Below are 20,046 nucleotides of genomic sequence, written 5' to 3' on the forward strand. Positions count from 1 at the left end.
TAAGGGCTCATGAAAAAATGTCACCTATGTCACTGTTACCTGAATTTGATCCCTCAATAGTACAGGAGTGAACTTAAAAACATTTTTAAAGGAAAAATTAAAAGAAAATGAAAATCGGCCAATATTCTTGCCATCATTTACAAATGTCACTGTGCCCCGATCTTTATCTGCCTGGGTGTATACGATGACAGTTGTCATCACGGTGAATATACCAACGTTCCACGTTTTGCATGCTGCTATGGTCTTTGTAAGTACTGCTTTAGTCATTTCCCTGTTGTCAGATGTCAGATGTATGCATTACAATCACACACACACGTCTCAAAGGGACAGAATTGCGGAGGCAAAGGTTAGAAATGCTTTATGATTTTAGATATGCATCACCAAACTGCTTTTTCAAATGACTGTACCGACAAGGACAACCCTGCAGGAAAACAGGGGTAAAGAAAGAAAATCCTGGGGGGTGATACAACAAAATGACAACTAACTGTAGTTGCAAGGGATTTTGGGTGTTTTCCCCCATTTTTCTATTTTCCAAATTTTCTGCAATGGTCATATGACATTTATAATTAAAAAAAAAAAGTTAATGCTAGGAAGCTGGGTGCAGGGTATGTGGGAACTCTCTGCACGATCTTTTTTCTTTTTGGCTGCGCCACGTGGCTTACAGGATCCTAGTTCCCTGACCAGGGATCGAACCTGGCTCCCAGCAGTGAAAGCATCAAGTCCCAACCACTGGACTGCCAGGGAATACCTGCATGATCTTTTTTTTTTTAACCCTTCGTAAATCTAAAATTATTTCAAAGGATTCAGTAGTTGGATGGCCGGAGGTTTCTTTAAATTTCCGATTAAATGGAAATTAGAGAGCAGAGTCTCTACCATAGGTCTGGTTTCAAGAAACATGACAAATTTCCATCGGTGGAAAGGCTGTTGGATCTACACCAAAAGACAGGCAAAAAAAGTACATTTATCTACTTTAAGCTAACTACTGAAGGCATATGACTTTTAAAAATAAATGCTGGCCTTTTGTGATGAGTTGATCATCTCTGAGTGCTCACAGGCTGGAGGTGAGGCCTTGGGCTGGGCTCGATCCTCCCGCGGGCAGTCACCTATCATGCAGTGTGTGGAGTTCAGAAAACCCATATGGACAAGATAAGGACCACCAGGGCAGGCTCTGCCCCAGATCTCCCGTGTGACTCACTCATGTCCCACGAGAACCTGTCCTCCTACAGCTGGCTTGTCCGGAGCATGGGGAGAAGCTGGGGTGGTTCCTTGGAATGAGGAGTCCTGAGTGAAAAGGGGCTTGGAGGAGCAAGGGTCGGGAGAGTAAGACTCGGAGACAGATGCCTGTCCTGCACGAGGCATGGCAGGGCCTCCAATTCAGGGCAAGGGTGTGCTCCTGAGACAGGTTGGGATGAGGAGTTCCCCGCACAGTGGCTGGGGATCCCAGGCTGCAGATGCCCCTGGGGTGCAGGGGACAAACGTGGTTGGAGAGAAGACATACCTGCAGGGCAGAGGTGAAGGGGAAGGTCAAGGAGGCCCAATCTGGGAGGTTTCTGCACCTACTCGTGCACTAGCTACGTCTATAAAGTTGTTGCGAACACTGAGTTAGTGGTTACCGAGCCGTTGCTTCTAGGGCAAATCTGGGGTCAGATTCCAAGAGCCTCTGGTCATATTTTCATCAACCCATTAATACAGAACCTTGTGTGATGTGTGTTTCTGTTGAAAGGTGGCTTACAGAATATATATCGCTGACTCATGAACACTGAACTCGTGGCCAACAGCTCTGTAACTCACAGAGCTCGTGGGACACACGTGTTTTCCCCAAGAGGGAGCATTGCAGCCTCCCTGGGCTTAGGAGGCTAGACAGCGCTTCAGCCCTAGGCTTGGGGGCCATTTTCAAAACAGCAAAATTGCCAACAGAAAGCACAAGAATGCAGAAAATGTGGCACTAAATACACCACAAAAAGGATGCTTGTTTACAGAACAAGCTGAGAGGGGGAAGGCGGGAGGGGAAGGCGGGAAGGAGAAGGCGGGAAGGCGGAGTGTGCAGTTCAACCTCAGCTAGGGCCAGGAACGCGCTGTTGAATGGCGGAGAAAGCTCTGTGAGCGCTGACTTGGGGGATTACAGATAAACTTTAGCCAGTAGGCGAATTCGTGAATACAGAATCCACAACTAATGAGGAGAGTACTGCATTTTCATGTTTTACTTAGGAAACTCCACGCAGGTGGGGATCTCTGTGTTGTCAGTTATGGGCACAGGGCCTGGTGCAGGGTGGATGCCCAATAAATATTTGTTCAGGGGAGAGAGAGAGAGGCAGGGAAGTAAGGGAGGTGCTTGGTCTGCGGTTTAGAAGAGGAGAAACTAGGAGAAACAAAGTGGGGTGGAGGGGCAGTGGGGAAGGGAATGCCTTGTGTGCAACGGTTCTGTGGTGGGCCTTAGGGGGCCCCTGGGGGTTATACTTTATCCTTGAAACTGAAGCCACAGAAAGGTTTATGCATGAGGTTATTAGTTCAGATTTGCTTCTGGAAGTAGCGGATGCAACCAGGCAGCAGACTGGAAGGGGCCGAGGGTGGAGGCTGCCAGGACCACTGACCTGGGCGGGGGGGACAGGCAGGGCAGATTTGGGGCCGGGGTTGGGGGGAGCGGTGGCGGGTTTGACCCAAGCTGCTTGGGAGGACTCGGGGTGATGGCAGGTGGCAGCTAGACACAGGAGTGGGGCGCTCAGGAGACAGGTCTAGAAGAGGGATGGAGATTTGGGCAGAGGACGGTACCCAAAGCCAAGGAGTTTACAAGATTCCAGGGCTAGGGAGACTGCTTTGCAGAGCTGCCTGGTGACTGAATGGGACAAGACACGGAAATGACAGCCCTGAGGGGCCCTGCTTTGTTGCAAGTAGTACCGGAACAGGAAAGGGGGGCGAGGAGTAGTTCAACTCAGAACCACTGGTTCAAACTATTATTATTATTATCAACTGAAATCTCTAGGTTGTTTCCTCACAGGCTGCCATTCAGTCCTATTTTCCCATCCTATATTTCCATAGTTGCTTATTTAGACCAGTGGTTGATTCAGATCCCTGGGAGACATTTGGCAGCATCTAGACACATTTTTTTTTTTTTTTTGCGGTACGCGGGCCTCTCACTGTTGTGGCCTCTCCCGTTGCAGAGCACAGGCTCTGGAAGCGTAGGCCCAGCGGCCATGGCTCGTGGGCCCAGCTGCTCCACGGCACATGGGATCTTCCCGGACCGGGGCACGAACCCGTGTCCCCTGCATCAGCAGGCGGACTCTCAACCACTGCGCCACCAGGGAAGCCCTGGACACATTTTTGATCATTACTACCAGGGGTTATGGGGGGGCGCTCCTGACATTGAGTGGGTCACCACCAAGGATGCCGCTCGGCATCCCAACCACGGAGAATCAGCTGGCCCCAAATGTCCACGGCGTCCAGGCCAGGAAATGCCGAGTTAGATCCAGGCATGGGAATCGAAACATTCCTTGCCCCGAAGCCCACCTTGCTGGCTTCAGCTAACTATTTCAGTCGCTGAGATTTGGGGGCCCCGATTCTACGACACAGAGATGGAGGCCACCCCTCCAGCTTTGATAAGCAAATTTTCCACATCTTTGCTTTTCTAAATGACATGGTAGGGACTTCCCTGGTGGTCCAGTGGTAAAGAATCTGCCTCCTAATGCAGGGGACGTGGGTTCGATCCCTGGTCAGGGAACTAAAAGCCCGCATGCCGCAATGAAGACCAGACACAGCCAACATAAATTTAAAAAAAAAATTAGATGGTAAATGACTGGTGGACAGAGCAGAGGATGGAACTCGGGGTGGGGGGGGACGACCTCCCTCTAATTAACTCACTAATTAACGCCGTTTGGGAACTTTCATCCAACTAGTTATAAACCTGGCTAAATGGTGATTAGCTCAGAATTATCTTAACATCTCTGTGTGCTTCTCACTTCCGCCCCCAAGAATGATGTCCAGGACCTGGAGCTGACGCTTCCCATCTCCCTACGTTCCACCCCGTTTTCCTGGTCTACTGACTAGACGGTCACCTGCCAGAAGAGGAAATGAGGCTGATGTGACACCATTTCTTCCTAATGATTCATGCTGGCTTTTCAGGCTCATGACTTCAGCTTTGATAACCCACTCTTCTGGGGGACAGGGGGATGACAGCGGGTTGGCTGGTCTCTAGTTGGGAGACTGCCCTGGGCCAATTCTTCTGCTTCCTTTCCAGGCCTGGGACCATACTTACCAGACACCAGTCTTCTGGTGGAATGCCTGGAGATGTCAGAGGTCATGGGTATCTAAGACTTGTTTTTAAGTTCTTATAACCCTCTGGTGTCAGATGCAATGAGTGTAGAGAAGTCTTACCATTTAACGATTAAAAAACAAACAATCTGATTCAAAAATGGGCAAAGCGCGTGAATAGACATTTCTCTAAAGAAGATACAGACGTGGCCAATAAGCACGTGAGAAGATGCTCAACATCCTTACTGCTAGGAAAATGCAAATCAAAACCACAATGAGATGCCGCTTCACACCCACTAGGATGGTCCAATGGAAAGTAACGAGGGTTGGTGAGGATGTAGAGGAACTAGAATCCTCATATGTTGCTGGTGGGAATGCAAAATGGTGCGGATGCTATGGAAAAGTGTGGCAGTTCCTCAGAAAAGTCAAACATAGAATTACCATTTGATCCAACAATTCCACTTCTGGCTGTGGACCCAAAAGAACTGAAAGCAGGGACTCAGATATTTGCACACCCATGTTCATAGCAGCATGATTCACAATACTCAAAAGGTGGAAGCAACCCAAGTGTCCACTGACAGATGAATGGATAAACAAAATGTGATATATCTGTAAAATGTAGTATTATCCAGCCTTAAAAAGGAAGGAAATTCTCACACCTGCTACACCTGGGTGAGGACATCATGCTCCGTGAAATAAGCCAGTCACAAAAGGACAAATACTGCATGATTTTACGTATACGAGGGACTTAGTGTAGTCAAATTCTTAGAGGCAGAAAGTAGAATGGTGGGGGGCAGGGGGCTGGGGAGTCAGTGTTTAATGGGGACAGAATTTGGGAAGATGAGAAAGTCCAGGAGATGGGCGGAGGGGATGGATGTACAGCAATGTGAATCTATACTTAAAAATGGTTAAAATGTTTTCTTAAAAAAAAGAAAGCACAACTAGAGCTGTAGGAGACTTGACCTGCGGAGCGAGCATCTGCTGCTCAACCATCGTGGATTTCAACTTCCTCCCATGAACCTGACGTCTCCGGGGCAGAAGACAGACTCAAACAGCACTTAAGAACCTCATTCATCCTTCTCTACTGACAGCTGTCCTGCGTGATGGATGGGACCCTGAGAGCTTCGTTGAGGAACTGGTTCTGACACCCAGGGACCCCCACAGTGTAAGTGGCCTGGAAGGCGCCCTGTGGTGCTCACTCCTCAGAGCTCCCTTAGCATTTGACAAGGATGGTTCATGGAAATAAGGGGGAAAAAAATGCTCCATTTACTGTTGTGAGTCATTCTGATGAACAAGTTTCACCACTGCATGGGGGGGAGTGGGGAGGCGGGGGTGTCCCTGGAACTTTTTACCAAGAGTAAACTAGTAGTTACCATATGATCCAGCAATCCCACTCCTGGGCACAGATCCAGAGAAAAGTCTAATTTGAAAAGATACATACATCCCAATGTTCACAGCAGCACTATTTACAAACAGCCAGGATATGGAAGCAACCCAAGTGCACATCAACAGATGAATGGATAAAGAAGATGTGAGATATATATATACACACACACACACACATATGAAATAGAATATTACTCAGTCATAAAAAAGAATGAAATAATGCCATTTGCAGCAACATGGATGGACCTAGAGATTATCATACTAAGTGAAATAAGCCAGACAGAGAAGACAAATATCATACGATATCACTTATATGTGGAATCTAAAAAAATGATACAAGTGATCTAATTTACAAAACAGAAATAGACTCACAGACATAGAAAACAAACTTATGGTAACCAAAGGGAGAGTGGGGGGCAAGGAGAGATAAATTAGGAGTTTGGGATTAACATACACACACTACTATATGTAAACCAGGTAAACAACAAGGACCTACTGTATAGCACTGGGAACTATACTCGATATCTTGTAATAATACATAATGGAAAAGAATCTGAAAAAGAATACACACACACACACACACACACACACACACATTTCTGAATCACTTTGCTGTATACCTGGAGCTAGCACAATATTGTAAATTAACTATACTTCAATTAAAAAGAAATTCTATAGTGATTTTTTTTAAAAAAAAGAGTAAACTAGTAAGAATCACACTTAAAGGATGACATTGACCACCAACGGAAATGGCCTTCCAACATGAGGTTGAAAAAGGGCAAATCTGGTCGGAAGGACAGAGGTATGACCTTGACACTTCGGTATGAACACAGCTGGGAAAGAACATGAGGAAGACACCCCTGCACTGTCCAGGCTTGTCCCAGAGCTTATCCGCTCCCCTTTGCTCCATTTCACACTACCTTCTGGTGTCAGGAAGGAGGCACCTTCAGTCTCATCCACAGGGAGTTCAGACCCTAAGAAAGCATATGCCTGGTGGGTATGTATTTCTCGTCCCTCTGAGTACAAGGCCAGATGCTTGTACTGGCCCCAGCAAAACCATTCCACCCCCTTAGGCCCCGCCAGGAAGGGCAGCCGGCTTTTCGTCACTGGCGTGTTTTAAACAATTATGTTAATTCAACTGACTGTCCAGAAATCAAAATGACATGATTGAAAAACATTTCAATGAAAACAGATGATTTTGAAAAGATTAATTCAGGTGTAGCTACTACACATCTGAAATCTTCCAGAAAACCCCAACTGGCCTTATTATATATTATTACTATTTTAAAAACCTTTAATGCAGGAAACACAGAGCAAATGTTAGCAGAGGTGGCTGGAAGGAGGGCAGAGGAAATCAAACACTTGACAGAGGCCAGTGGGTTTCTCTTTCAGCAGATAAAAAGCATTCTGTTAAAGGCGGAAGGGAGGAAAGAAAAACTTGCACCTACAATGCCAGGAAAAAAAAAACAAAACCTGTTTGCTTGCAATGGCCTGGGAAATTATTCAAGGGCGCTGCATTTCTGTCAAAAGACAACCAAAATGGTGTGAGGGGTAGGTGAGGCTTAGCAAGACCCTCCATGGGGAGTTCCCAGTGCAAACTCACACCTGCGAGGAACTCCTGTCCCCCCTGCACCTGTGTCCCTCATCAAATTTACAAGATCAGAGTCATGGGCCTAGAAAGAGAACAGGAAAAGTCATGAGTCTATTGTAGGGGGTGGCAGACTCTGGCCTGTGGGCCAGCCACCTGTTTTTGTAAATAAAGTTTTACTGACTCCCAGCCATGCCCACTTGTTTCTGCGTAGTCTGGGGCTGCTTTAGCAAGTCGGGTAGCTGTGACCGAGGCTGTGTGACCTGCAGAGACTATAGTATATACTATCGGGCTCTTTACAGAAAAAGTCTGCTGAGCCCTGGTCTACTGTATCTAATTGGTTTGTTTTGGAAACGAGGGCCTATTCCTAACAATCAAGATGCACCCAGCAGGGCTCATGGGGCATGGGAAGCTCCCATTTTTAATCCCGACACACACAAGGGAAAGGAATAAAGGAAGCAGCAAAGTGGCTTAACTGTTTGGAGTCATTACTGAATCCAGAGCCCTGAAATAGCCCATGCTGGCAGCAAACAGGTATGAGGTGGGTTTCTGAGCATCTCAAGATCCTCACCGTCATAAGAATGCCAGCTCTAACCAGCTCCTATATTAGGAAAATTCCAGAACCTTGCAAAACCTTCATTAGTATTCCTTTTAGTGCTGCAACGGTGTGAGCTTGAATATATTTTAATATATCTCATGTCTCAAGGTCAGGAAGAAAACACTTTCATGTACTTATGTAAGCTAGGTGCAGGGCTAGGCAGATGGAACATTTTTTTCCCTCTCTAAGGTACAAGAGTTGTGTATTTGATGAGGGTGGTATTTGAACGCACGGAGAAGGAGGAGATTATTCAGAGTACAGGCAAATAGTCAAACATTTTGACCCACTGTAATATATTAGGCACCTATTTATACTTCGTAGCAAATTATATTCGCAGCGGATTCCGATTTAGAAGCTTCCAAGCAAGGAACTAGTTTTCCTGAAGATCTCCTCTTTCCTCTTCTTACTTACTGGGTTCCTGAGAGTGAGCCGAAGTTCAACACTTAGCTTTAAAATACCTGAAAATTACAATGTGTTCTAAAGAATGTAAGAATGAAATACTAACAACCCCTGTAAACTTGTTCTCATTTACAAGTCACTGGAAATAGAAAGTTCCTGAGGGGGGTGGAATAGGGTCCCCCCCAGATTCATGTCCACCCGGAACCTCAGAATGTGGCCTTATTTGGAAACGGGGTCTTTGCAGATGTAATCAAGTCAATGATCTCAAGATGAGATCATCCTGGATTTAGGGTGGGCCCTCCTAGATCCAAAGGATGGTGTCTTTATAAGGGAAAGAAGAGGGAGATTTGGACGCAGAGACACACCGATACAGAGACAGACAGACACATAGAGAGGAGAAGGCCATGTGAAGATGGAGGCAGGGGCTTCCCTGGTGGCACAGTGGTTAAGAATCCGCCTGCCAATGCAGGGGACACGGGTTCGAGCCCTGGTCCAGGAAGATTCCATATGCTGAGGAGCAAATAAGTCCGGGTGCCACAACTACTGAGCCTGTGCTCTACAGCCTGTGAGCCACAACTACTGAGCCCACATGCCACAACTACTGAGCCTGCGTTTCACAACTACTGAGCCCATGTGCCTAGAGCCTGTGCTCTGCAACAAGAGAAGCCACTGCAATGAGAAACCCGCGCACCGCAACGAAGAGTAGCCCCTGCTAGCCGCAACTAGAGAAAAACCGCACGCAGCATCGAAGACCCAACACAGCCCCAAATAAAAATAAATAAAATAAATTTATTTAAAAAAAGATGGAGGCAGAAGGATGGATAAACAACAAGGTCCTACTGTAGAGCACAGGGAACTATATTCAATATCCTGTGATAAACCATAATGGAAAAGAATATGAAAAAGAATGTATATATGTGTATAACTGAATCACTTTCCTGTACAGTAGAAATTAATACAACATTGTAAATCAACTATATTTAAATTAAAAAAAAAAAAAAAAAAGATGGCCAAAGCCAAAGATCGCCTCTGGCCACCTCTAGAAGCTGAAAGAGTCTATCACAAGGAAGGATCCTTCCCTAAAGCCTTCTGAAGAAGAAAGGCCCTGCATACACCTTGATTTCAGACTTCCGGCCTCCAGAACCATGAAAGAATATATTTCTGTCATTTTAAACCACCCATTTTGTAGTCATTTGTTACAGTAACCCTAGGAAACTAATACAGTTCCTCAAAAGTCAGAGTTATTGTGTCACCAAGTGCTTCATCCTTTTCTAAACATTCTTTTACCGTCTGGTGCACTGGGACCCCGGCGTGGCATTCTGACATGGAGGACCAGTTGAGGACCAGGCCCATTCATGAGTTGGGAAGACAGCTTATAATAAAATAGAATAGAAACTACCAGAGTAAAACTTTGGTTCCCGTGTGTGTGTGTCTGTGTCTGTGTCTGTGTCTGTGTGTCTGTGTGTGTCTGTGCATGTGTGCGCATGCTTATGGCATCACTGTGTAAAATGGTAGTTTTCATTATGATTGTGGTCAAAACCAAACACACAATAGTGTCCCAGAAGCCCCCATATCCAGGCCCATCTACAAGGCGAACCTTCTAGACTAACGGAAAGCAACCCCAGTTTTTAAAAATCTCTGGGGGCAGTGTTTAGTTTTACCATCTAGAAGGCCTTCAGATTTCACCTTAACTCCGTTTCTGCTTTTTGTTTGTTTGTTTGTTTATCTTTTGGCCTTGCCTTGCGGCATGTGGGATCTTAGTTCCCGACCCGGGATGGAACCCGCAGCCCCCTGCAATGGAAGCGCGGAGTCTTAACCACTGGACTGCCAGAGAATTCTCTCTGCTTCTTGACTAGAGATCAGTTGTCCAGGCAAAATCCATAGAGACAGGAAACAGATTTGTGCCTGGGGACAGGGAAATGGGGGGTGACTGCTAATGAGTAGGAGATTTCCTTTTCCAGTGATGAGAATGTTCTGGAATTAGTGGCGATGGTTGCACAACTCTGTGACTATATTAAAAACCACTGATTCATATACTTTAAAAGGGTGAATGCTATGGTATATGAATTATAATATCCCAATTTAAAAAAGCAGCAGCAGAATGGCTGACCCTGTGGATGGCAGAGCTCTCCCCAGCAGGTGGGGAAGGTGGGGGCCTTCTCCTTTGATCAGAGCTCTGGGAATATTCTAGAAGAGGGAGAAACACCACAAGGAAGGTTTTAGCTTCCTGATCATAAGCGGGGAGGGGGTGCAGGGGGAACCTGGTGACAAATTTAGAAGCACTGATTTACCAGGTGTGACTTATAATTAGGCCTTGGATTTCTGGAGTAGATCCCTGTGGCTGTACTTCGTTTAAGAAAAAACCTATATGTATGTAGATATATATTTGTTTTGAAAGAAGTTATTTAAAAAAAAATAAAAGCAAAGTTGTGTTCACTGTTGTAACCCTAGGACCTGGTTCACAGAGGGTGCCAGGTAATAATCTGCTGAATGAATTAATGAAGGAATGAACGAACACCCCCAAACGCTGCAGGAGCACTCCACATGCAATGACAACCCTAGGAGATAAGGAGTGGTATTATGTTTCTAATTTGATAGACAGGAAGCTGAGGTTTAGAGAGTTTTAGCTGCACCTCCAATATCACGGAAGCAGACCTGAGCTCCCTGCTGCCGCCTCTGTGTTCACGGTGCTCACGGCTATGTGTGCAGAGAAGGGACTGCAGGGCAGGTCAGCGAAGGTGGGGTGACAGCGGCTTGCTGGGGAATGTTAAAAAGCCTGGAATGTTAGAAGCTTCCGTGGTAGAAGGACAGACGGAAAGGGAAATGAGATGGCGCAGGGGTGCGCATAGGAGGCTCCCAAGTCAAATGAGAAGGAAAACCAGGTGCACGAGTTTCCTATTGCTTCTGTAACAAACTACCACAAACGCTGGCTGAGAACAACACAAATCTATTCTCTTTCGGTTCTGGAGGTCCGAAGTCTAAAACAGGTCAAGGGTTTCCCTGGTGGCACAGTGGTTAAGAATCCGCCTGTCAATGCAGGGGACACGGGTTTGATCCCTGCTCTGGGAAAATCTCACATGCCGCGGAGCAACTAGGCCCATGCGCCACAACTACTGAGCCCATGCAGCACAACTACTGAGGCTGCGTGCTGCAACTACTGAAGCCGGTGCGCCTAGAGCCCGTGATCCGCAACACGAGAAGCCACCGCGATGAGTAGCCTCTGCTCGCTGCAACTAGAGAAAGCTCCCGCGGGGCAACAAAGGCAGCCATTAAAAAAAATAAAAACAAAATAAAATAAAATGTAACCACCCACAATGCGTTAACCGTATATACTCTAACTTAAACCTTTAGAATATTATTTTTTCAAGATGCGATGGCAAATCGTCTGTGTATTTGCTACTTTGAACGTAAGCAAACACTACTTTAACCTCGGTGGAAACTATGAATCTACCTAAGAACAAAAGCAAAGAAACGCCAGTTGAATTTAGTTTACACCCAAGGCAATTTTAACCACACAAAAAGTGAGCATAGCTGCAGGGGTCCTTTCCCTGAGACCTCCACAAGGACATTATTTTAATTACTCTGCCCTTCCCCCGTCAGCCACATTCCTCCTCCAAAAAAATTCCTAGCGGCCGCTCCAGAACTGTGACTGGAATTGTTTTGCACCTGGAGAGAGGGTTTTCAAAACAGAGCGGCTCTTCGCCACTTTCAGGGGAAAAGTAAAGTTTAACTAACAAATAACAAAGAAACAGTGATTGGGCTGGAGGTAACAAAGACCTCTGGGCTTAAAATGACTTATGAGTGCCCCGATGAAAATGTTTAGATGAAAGTGTTTAAAAAGTCATCGATGGAATTTGAGGAAATGGAAACAGGACCCAGGATGAGTGAAGAAAAATGAAGGAGACCTTGACACAAGGATCAGAAATATGCTAAACACGTGGAAGGTAAACACCCAGGGAGGCACAGCTGGTGACCACAGCCCTAGTCCCGGGCGCTGGTGACATGGGCAACGGGCCCTGCAGCCAGCTGTAATCGTTACTGTGTGACAAGAATGAAAATTAGACCGCAGTTTCTGCCAGGAACAACGTACGTGCCACCACAACTTTCAGCGTGGGGGCATTCTCAAGTCAACTGAAGGAAAAAAGAGAAAGAAAGGAATCAAAGAATCCCTTTCTCCTTTCTCTCAGGTATGCCATTGAAAAGGGACATAAGTGATACAAACCCCAAACAAGTTACATTTACAATAATTAAATTTAGTATGCCCGCCGGCTGTATGCTCTTACTGGATTTAGAGCAACCTTTTTTTTTCTTTCTTTCCCACTCAAAAGGGCTTGACCCATAGAACTAGCAAGCTATTGGTAAAACATAAAACTCTGACCCAGTCCAAACAACCGAGATGCTCAAACTTTCCAGACTCTTTATTACTTGGAATGTCAACTTAAAAATACAGGCCTGGGATGGAAGGAAGGAAGGAAGGAAGGAAGAAATAATGCCATTTGCAGCAACATGGATGGACCTAGAGAATATCATATTAAGCGAAGTAAGTCAGAAAGAGAAAGACAGGGCTTCCCTGGTGGCACAGTGGTTAAGAATCCACCTGCCAATGCAGGGGACACGGGTTTGAGCCCTGGTCCGGGAAGATCCCACATGCCGCTGAGCAACTAAGCCCGTGCGCCACAACTACTGAGCCCGCGCGCCTAGAGTCCATGCTTTGCAACAAGAGAAGCCACCACAATGAAGCCCGCGCACTGCAACGAAGAGTAGCGCCCGCTCACCGCAACTAGAGAAAGCCCGTGCGCAGCAACGAAGACCCAACGCAGCCAAAAATAAATAATAAATAAAATAAACATTAAAAAATCTTATCTATAAAAAAAGACAAATATCACATATCACTTATATGTGGAATCTAAAAAAAATGATACAAATGAACTTATCTACGAAGCAGAAATAGACTCACAGACATAGGAAACAAACTTATGGTTACCAAAGGGGATGGCGGGGGTGGGGGATAAACCAGGAATTTGGGATTAACATATACACACCTGTTGTTTACCTGTTTATATATAAAGCAGGTAAACAACAAGGACTTACTGTATAGCACAGGGAACTATACTCAATATCTTGTAATAACCTATAATGGAAAAGAATCTGAAAAAGAATATATATAACTGAATCACTCTGCTGTACACTTGAAACTAACACAACCTTGTAAATCAACTGTACTTCAAAAACAATTAAAATTAAAATACAGGCCTGGGGGCATACCATATGCACGGAGTATATAACATTTATTGAGCATTCACCATATGCTAGGCGCTGTGCCATGCACCTTACACATATGATCCCATCAAATCCCCAACCAACCCTTATTCCCGGTTTAAAGGTGGGGAGACTGAGCCTTAGTGGTGGAAACTGGCACCAGAACCCAGATCTGATTTGACACTCAAGCCTGGGCTCTGGACACTTCTCCGTACAGCTCCAGAATTACTCATTCACCCGGATACCTGCAAAATCATCCCCAGATCGCCCTTGGCCATAGGGCTGTTCACCTGTCCTGAACTCTAGTCAACAAGAAGGGACCCGCCCTTCCTCGCTCCAGGCTGGAGTTCCACTCTCCCACGAACGGAGGCAAAAGGGGGAAAAGCTGTGTTCTTCCCTTCTGTGGTAAAACTTCGCGAACACTTTTGACCCCTTGGGCCAGCCATCTCTTCTACCGCTTCGATCTCAACGGAGCACCAGGTAGAGGAGACAAGGAGAAGACAGCTACCACAAACCGTGCAAGGACCAAGGGCCTCTCATTCCTGCACCGCACCATCTAAATTCTCCCACAAGAGAGAAACTAGAGAGAGAACTAAGAAAGACCCAAAGCACACACACTTCGTATGTCTTTGTTACCCCAACGATCAATTGTCAGGAGGACGTCTGCTCCGCGGAATAAGTGCCGCTCGGAGGCTTCAAGTCCCCCGGTGCTGGGTATTGTTATGGTTATCGCCACATCCCAGGTCCTGCCCCGGGGAGCTCCAGAACCTGGAACCCGTGTCCTTTACCGGCTGAACCACGGAGGTTGCACCGCCCAAGCGCCGGGGCTCGGACAGAACCGGCGGGCATCGTCTGCACTCTGCATTCGCCAAACACAGCCCACATGCACGAAAGGGGCAGCCGGCACTGCAGGACCCGCCCGCCAGTTTGGACGAGCCCATGGGGGCCGGGCCCGAAGCCCAGGCAGTCCCGGGGGTCCAGCGCCCGAGGCCGCCCCCGGGCCCCGACGGCGCCTCCCCGGGGCCCGAGCCCCGTTCTCCTCAGCCCCGCCCCGCCGGCCTCACCTCGGTCCCCCGCAGGTCACTCGCCGCCCGCAGCTTCCTCAGTGTCCCGGCCTCCCCTGCCGCCCGGCCTCCCGGGATCCACTGCCGCCCTCAGCCCGGAGCCGGAAGCGGGAAGCCGCGCGGGCGAGGTGCGCACGCGCCGCTCCGCCCCGGAGGGTGGACTAGAGGGTGTGGGCCCGGAAGGGGGCGTGGCCGCGAGGATCGGTGGGTCCCGGTAACTAAGGACTTGGGTTGAAGCTGAACCTGGGGTCTCAGGCAGGGGTCGTTCTCTCGGGTTTACGCGGGGCGAGGGGACTGAAGAGTATTTGCGAGGAGGGTGAGAGTGATCCTTGAGGGGCGGGTTAGTGGAGCAGGGGGGCGCCTACGGGCGATCCTGAGGGGAAATCCGCGGGGTGGGGGGCTTTTTGGGGGAGGGGGTCAGTGGGACGCTGGGGTATCTGTGGGACTGGGGGGCGCTTAGAGGGGATCCTAAGGAGAGATCAGCGGGGTTGGGGGGCGTTTTGTGGGGTCAACGGGGGCCTGGGTGATTAGCGGGACCGAGAGGGGTTTCCTGGGAGAAGATAGCGGTGCTGGGGGGGGGGCGACTTGGGGAATTGGGGGTGTCTGGAGGCGGGAGTTGGGGTACAGTGGAAGCCTGGGGACATCTACGGGGGATGAGTCCGGGGGCGAGAAGTTTGAGAGGGGAGGGTACAAGAAATGGAGAGAACAGGTCTGTCTCCTGTGAAGAAGTGGCAGCATAGATTATAGGAAATGAAGATTACGGGTCTCGGAAAAATGAGTCATATATCTCTCAGGTGGTCCCAGACACCCCAGCATAGGTACCACCAGATACCCCAAACACATACCAGACACCCAGGCAGATGCCATCAGATACTTGCTTTCAGGCACCCGCAAATAGGTCAGACACCCACATAGGTCTGTTAAATGCCCCCAAACTATTCAAAATCTGAAAAACATACCAAATATCTCAAAAGTACCGGACACCTTCATCCAGGAGCCATCAGATACCCCCAAACAGGCTTTCAGACACCCAGAAACATACCAGAGACCCCACATGGACACTTTCAGACACCCTCCAACACAGATGCTATCAGATACCCCCAAACAGGTGTTCAGAGTCTGAAACACATGCCAGACGCCCCCACACAGATGTTTTTAGACATCTATAGCCATGCCAGATGTCTCTCCAAGTGTCAGCACCCCTCAGGTGCCATCAGCCATCCGGGTCCTGAGGCTTCTTGTCTAACCCAGGTCCCCCATAAGTGGAGGGGGTGGGCAGGAACCAGGAGAGAAGCCAAGCACCTTTCACCTAAGGCCCAAGTTGTTCAACCAGGTCAAGGTCGCCCCAAACCAAACTCACCTCAAAACACACACAATCTGTGGTTGAGAGCGCTCAGTTCAGAAACTGGGTGGCAAAGTCCCCAAGTGACCTGCCTTCACTTTAAGTTTAGGCTTCATGATCAAGAGAGGGAGCATGTCCAGGGAGTTGGAGGGTCCAGAAGTGCAAGAACCCCACCCCAGTTGAGGCCATCAGATACCCCACCCCAATTGAGGTCAGAAGCCCAGACACAGGTATTTTGAGGTCTCGATGGATCTGTAAATGTTCACTCTCTGAATTGCTATGACTTTTGGACTTTATCCCAAAGGCACTGGGGAGCCATTGAAGATTCTAAGCAGGAAGAATGGCATGATCCTTATTTCTATAGCCCCCTTGGTTATAGAAACCTTCAGGTTGACAAAGTTCTCCCCTAAAACCTTTTCAAGGGGCCTGTCAGGAAGGAGAGGTATCTCTTGTCTTCCTTTTATCCATCCAACCATTTCCTGCATTTTATTGAGTCCTTATCATGGGCCAGGGACTCTGCTAAAAGCTAAGGAGCTATATGTCTATAGCTGCATTTCCCAGTCTTGGTACTAATGACAATTGGGGCTGGATAATTCTCTGTCGTCAGGGGCTTCTGTGCATCAGAGGATATTGAATAACATCCGTGGTCTCTTCCCATTAGATGCAAGTAGCACTCCTAGTCCTGACTACCAGTAATGTCTCCAGATATGGCCAAATATTCTTTGGGGGGACAAAATGGCCCTTGGCTGACAGCAGTTGGCCTCAGAGACGCTCAGAATTTACAGTCACCTAATGCCGGCTTCCTGGGGAGGTGGCCCTTCGCTTTGTTTTAGAGAGTGAGTAAGTTATGTGGCAGAGGCAGTTCCAGGAACAGCGCTGAATGAGCAAGGCGCAGGTGATGGGCACAGGCAGCCACAAGACTTCAGGGTGGCGGCGCCGGGCAATCCTGGTGGCTGAGTAGTGGGAGAGAAGGGTGGAGGGGTAGGTGGGGTCAGACCACGGAGGGACCTCAGAGGTCAAGGCCAGGAACAGGACTGTCTGGAATGGTGTTCCATCAGCGGGGCTGGTCTCTAGGAAAGCACCTCAGCTTTACCCTGGAGACGCACCTTCTGTAATTACCTGGAGCGTGACTCATTCACTGTTCTGTTTAACTTACTGTGGGGCTGTTTCCTTAAGTCAGTAACATCTGGCTTTGAATACCTGCGATGGGAGGTAGGCTTGTGACGAGTTATACCTGGGCAGTGCCTGCCCTCAGCCTGCTGGGAGCAAGACACAGCTGTTCTGGCCTCACGTGCTTCCTTAGACAGGTGTGGGGCTGTGGTCAGAGCCCAGGGTTAGGGTCTGTGATTTAGATGCTAGCTTTGCCTCCTCAACAACAAGAAATAATGATGGTGTCAGTAGGTGCTACCATCGCCTGTAAGTACCAGGCGCCACGCTGAGTGCTAGCCACATCATTTCTGTGACACGAACTCCAATCTTCCCTGACCTCAAAGGGTTGTCCCGGAAGTCAAATGATGCTTCCAGGAGGTGGAACTTGACTCCTGCTATCCTGAGAGTAGGCTGGATTGAGGGACTTGCTTCCTAAAAAGAGAGTAGGGAAATGGGAAAATAGTAACCTGGCAGATGTTACCTTAACCAGGTGTTAAAGGTTAACATCTTCACGGATGTCATGTCAATAGCATGTCCCCCCGATCTGATGAGCCAGGAAGGTTCCCCAAACCCATAACCCCTTTCTAATTATAAGAAAACCTCAGACAAACCCAGATTAAAGGACATTGTACAAGACACCTGGATAATATTTCTCAAGACTGTCAAGGTCATGAACAATAAGAAGAGACGGAGAAACCCTCAAAGACCAGAGAGACTGGGAAGACAGGGTGGTTGAAGATAATGTAGTATCTGAATTGGATCCTGAAACAGAAGGAGAACACTAATGGGAAAAAAAAAACTGGTGAAATCTGAATTAAGTCTGGAGTTTGGTTAATAGTACGGTACCAATGTTGGTTCCTAAATTGTGACAAACATATTGTGGTCATATAAGATATTAACATGAGGGGAAGCTAGGTGAATGATGTAAGGGGGCTCTCTCTGCACTTTTCTGTAAATCTAAAATGAAAGTACTTCCCTGGTGGTGCAGTGGTTAAGAATCCGCCTGCCAATGCAGGGGACACGGGTTCAAGCCCTGGTCCGGGAAGATCCCACATGCCACGGAGCAACTAAGCCCGAGCGCCACAACTACTGAGCCTGCGCTCTAGAGCCCACGAGCCACAACTACGGAAGCCCACACGCTCTAGAGCCCGTGCTCCACAACAAGAGAAGCCACCGCAATGAAGCCCGCGCACCGCACCGAAGAGTAGCCCCTGCTCACTGCAACTAGAGAAACCCCGCATGCAGCAATGAAGACCCAGCGCAGCCAAAAAAATAAAATAAAATAAAATAAAAAAGAAAAATAAAAAAAGTTTAAAAATAAAATGAAAAATTTTGGGGAGAAAAGGGATCTGCTGCCCACTGGAGGGTTAGGAGAGTCCTCAGATAGATAGTTGTATACTCTAAGTTAGGGTATAATGCCAAAATACAGCAAAAGATTCCACTTACAAGTCCCAGGTCTGGTCTTTTTGAAGTAACAAACAAAACATTTAAGTTATCCCTCCTGCCTGCCTTGCATTGCATTCTACGTGTGGTAATTCATTGGTTTATGCTAACCACGGACAGCAATCCACAACAGTTTCATGCTTATACCAAAGAATGGAATCTGATCCTTAGTACCTGGTATTTTGCCTGTAAGTCTACTGATAAAAGATTATTGGAGGGCTTCCCTGGTGGCGCAGTGGTTGAGAGTCCGCCTGCCGATGCAGGGGATGTGGGTTCGTGCCCTGGTCCAGGAAGATCCCACATGCCGCGTAGCAGCTGGGCCCGTGAGCCATGGCCGCTGAGCCTGCGTGTCTGGAGCCTGTGCTCCGCAACAGGAGAGGCCACAACAGTGAGAGGCCCGCGTACCGCCAAAAAAAAAAAAAAAAAAAAAATTATTGGAAGCCAGTCACAGAATCTGAAAATAAACTCTAGTCTCTCATTTACTATTTTAGGGCTTTCATAGAAGCCAAGGACTCATTGCAAAACATTTTTGCAAGGATGACCACTTGTATTCCATCCAGGAACAATATATTTTTGCTTGGTTTAGGATTTCCGGTAGCTTATTTCAAAGCAAAGGAAAACCAGCTGAGCACGTGTTTGCTGTCTTTAGAACAGCTGGCAAAAATATGGTATGAAAGTGTTTTCATCTTCCTATTATTCTTTTTTTTTTTCTTTTTGCGGTATGCGGGCCTCTCACTGTTGCGGCCTCTCCCGTTGCGGAGCACAGGCTCCGGATGCGCAGGCCCAGCGGCCATGGCTCACGGGCCCAGCCGCTCCGCGGCATATGGGATCCTCCCAGACCGGGGCACGAACCCGTATCCCCTGCATCGGCAGGCGGACTCTTAACCACTGCGCCACCAGGGAGGCCCTTCTTCCTATTATTCTAAATATTATTGTACAGAGCTATTATTAATGCCTTTTTTTGGTGGGAAAACCTTAAAAATTGCCCCAAATATTGACATTAAGCACGTCAAACAACAGAGTGTCTTTGGTATATTAAACTTTTGGTTTTCATGTATCTGTAATTTAATTTTCTTTTAAACTATAAAATTTTGCCTTTGGTACAACTAAAAGAATTAAAAGTTAATTTTATTAAACAAAAAATAGGGACTTCTCTGGCGCTCCAGTGGTTAAGACTTCCTCTTCCATTGCAGGGGGTGCGGGGTTGATCCCTGGTTGGGGAGCTAAGATCCCACATGCCTCGTGACCAAAAAACCAAAACATAAAACAGAAGCAACATTGTAACAAATTCAATAAAACTTTAAAAACGGTCCACATCAAAAAAAAAAAAGTTAAAAAAAATTAAATGGTGTCATGTGGCAGTAGATTGGTGATTAGGGGCTCAGGCTCTGAGTTCAGACCCTGCTCTGTGACCTTTGGCAAGAACTTAACTCCTCTGGGCCTCAGATTCCTCATCTGTAGAAAGGGGGAATACTAGTGCCTATCTTACAGAGTTGTGAAGATTAATGAGGAAATCTGTTTAAAGGACTTGGTGTTTGGGATATTGTATCTGCTCAGTATAGTAATATTACTC

The 20,046-nt window shown here is 47.4% G+C and overlaps 1 protein-coding gene across 2 annotated transcripts in view; it reads right to left on the reverse strand.

Annotated features, from left to right (window-relative positions):
• The window catches only part of ARHGEF18 (Rho/Rac guanine nucleotide exchange factor 18), a 58,662-nt gene extending 44,030 nt beyond the window's left edge, over positions 1 to 14,632 (reverse strand). The window contains exon 1 of one of the 2 annotated variants that reach the window (XM_060094282.1): positions 14,564 to 14,632. The gene's annotated coding sequence lies outside the window, so the exon portion shown is untranslated. Of the gene's footprint in view, positions 1 to 14,539 lie in introns of both variants that reach the window. The other variant, XM_060094281.1, reaches the window with a different exon arrangement.
• Between the last annotated feature and the right edge of the window lie 5,414 nt (positions 14,633 to 20,046).

Source organism: Mesoplodon densirostris, chromosome 3, assembly GCF_025265405.1.
Source record: "Mesoplodon densirostris isolate mMesDen1 chromosome 3, mMesDen1 primary haplotype, whole genome shotgun sequence".
NCBI classification, from domain to species: Eukaryota; Metazoa; Chordata; class Mammalia; order Artiodactyla; family Ziphiidae; genus Mesoplodon; species Mesoplodon densirostris.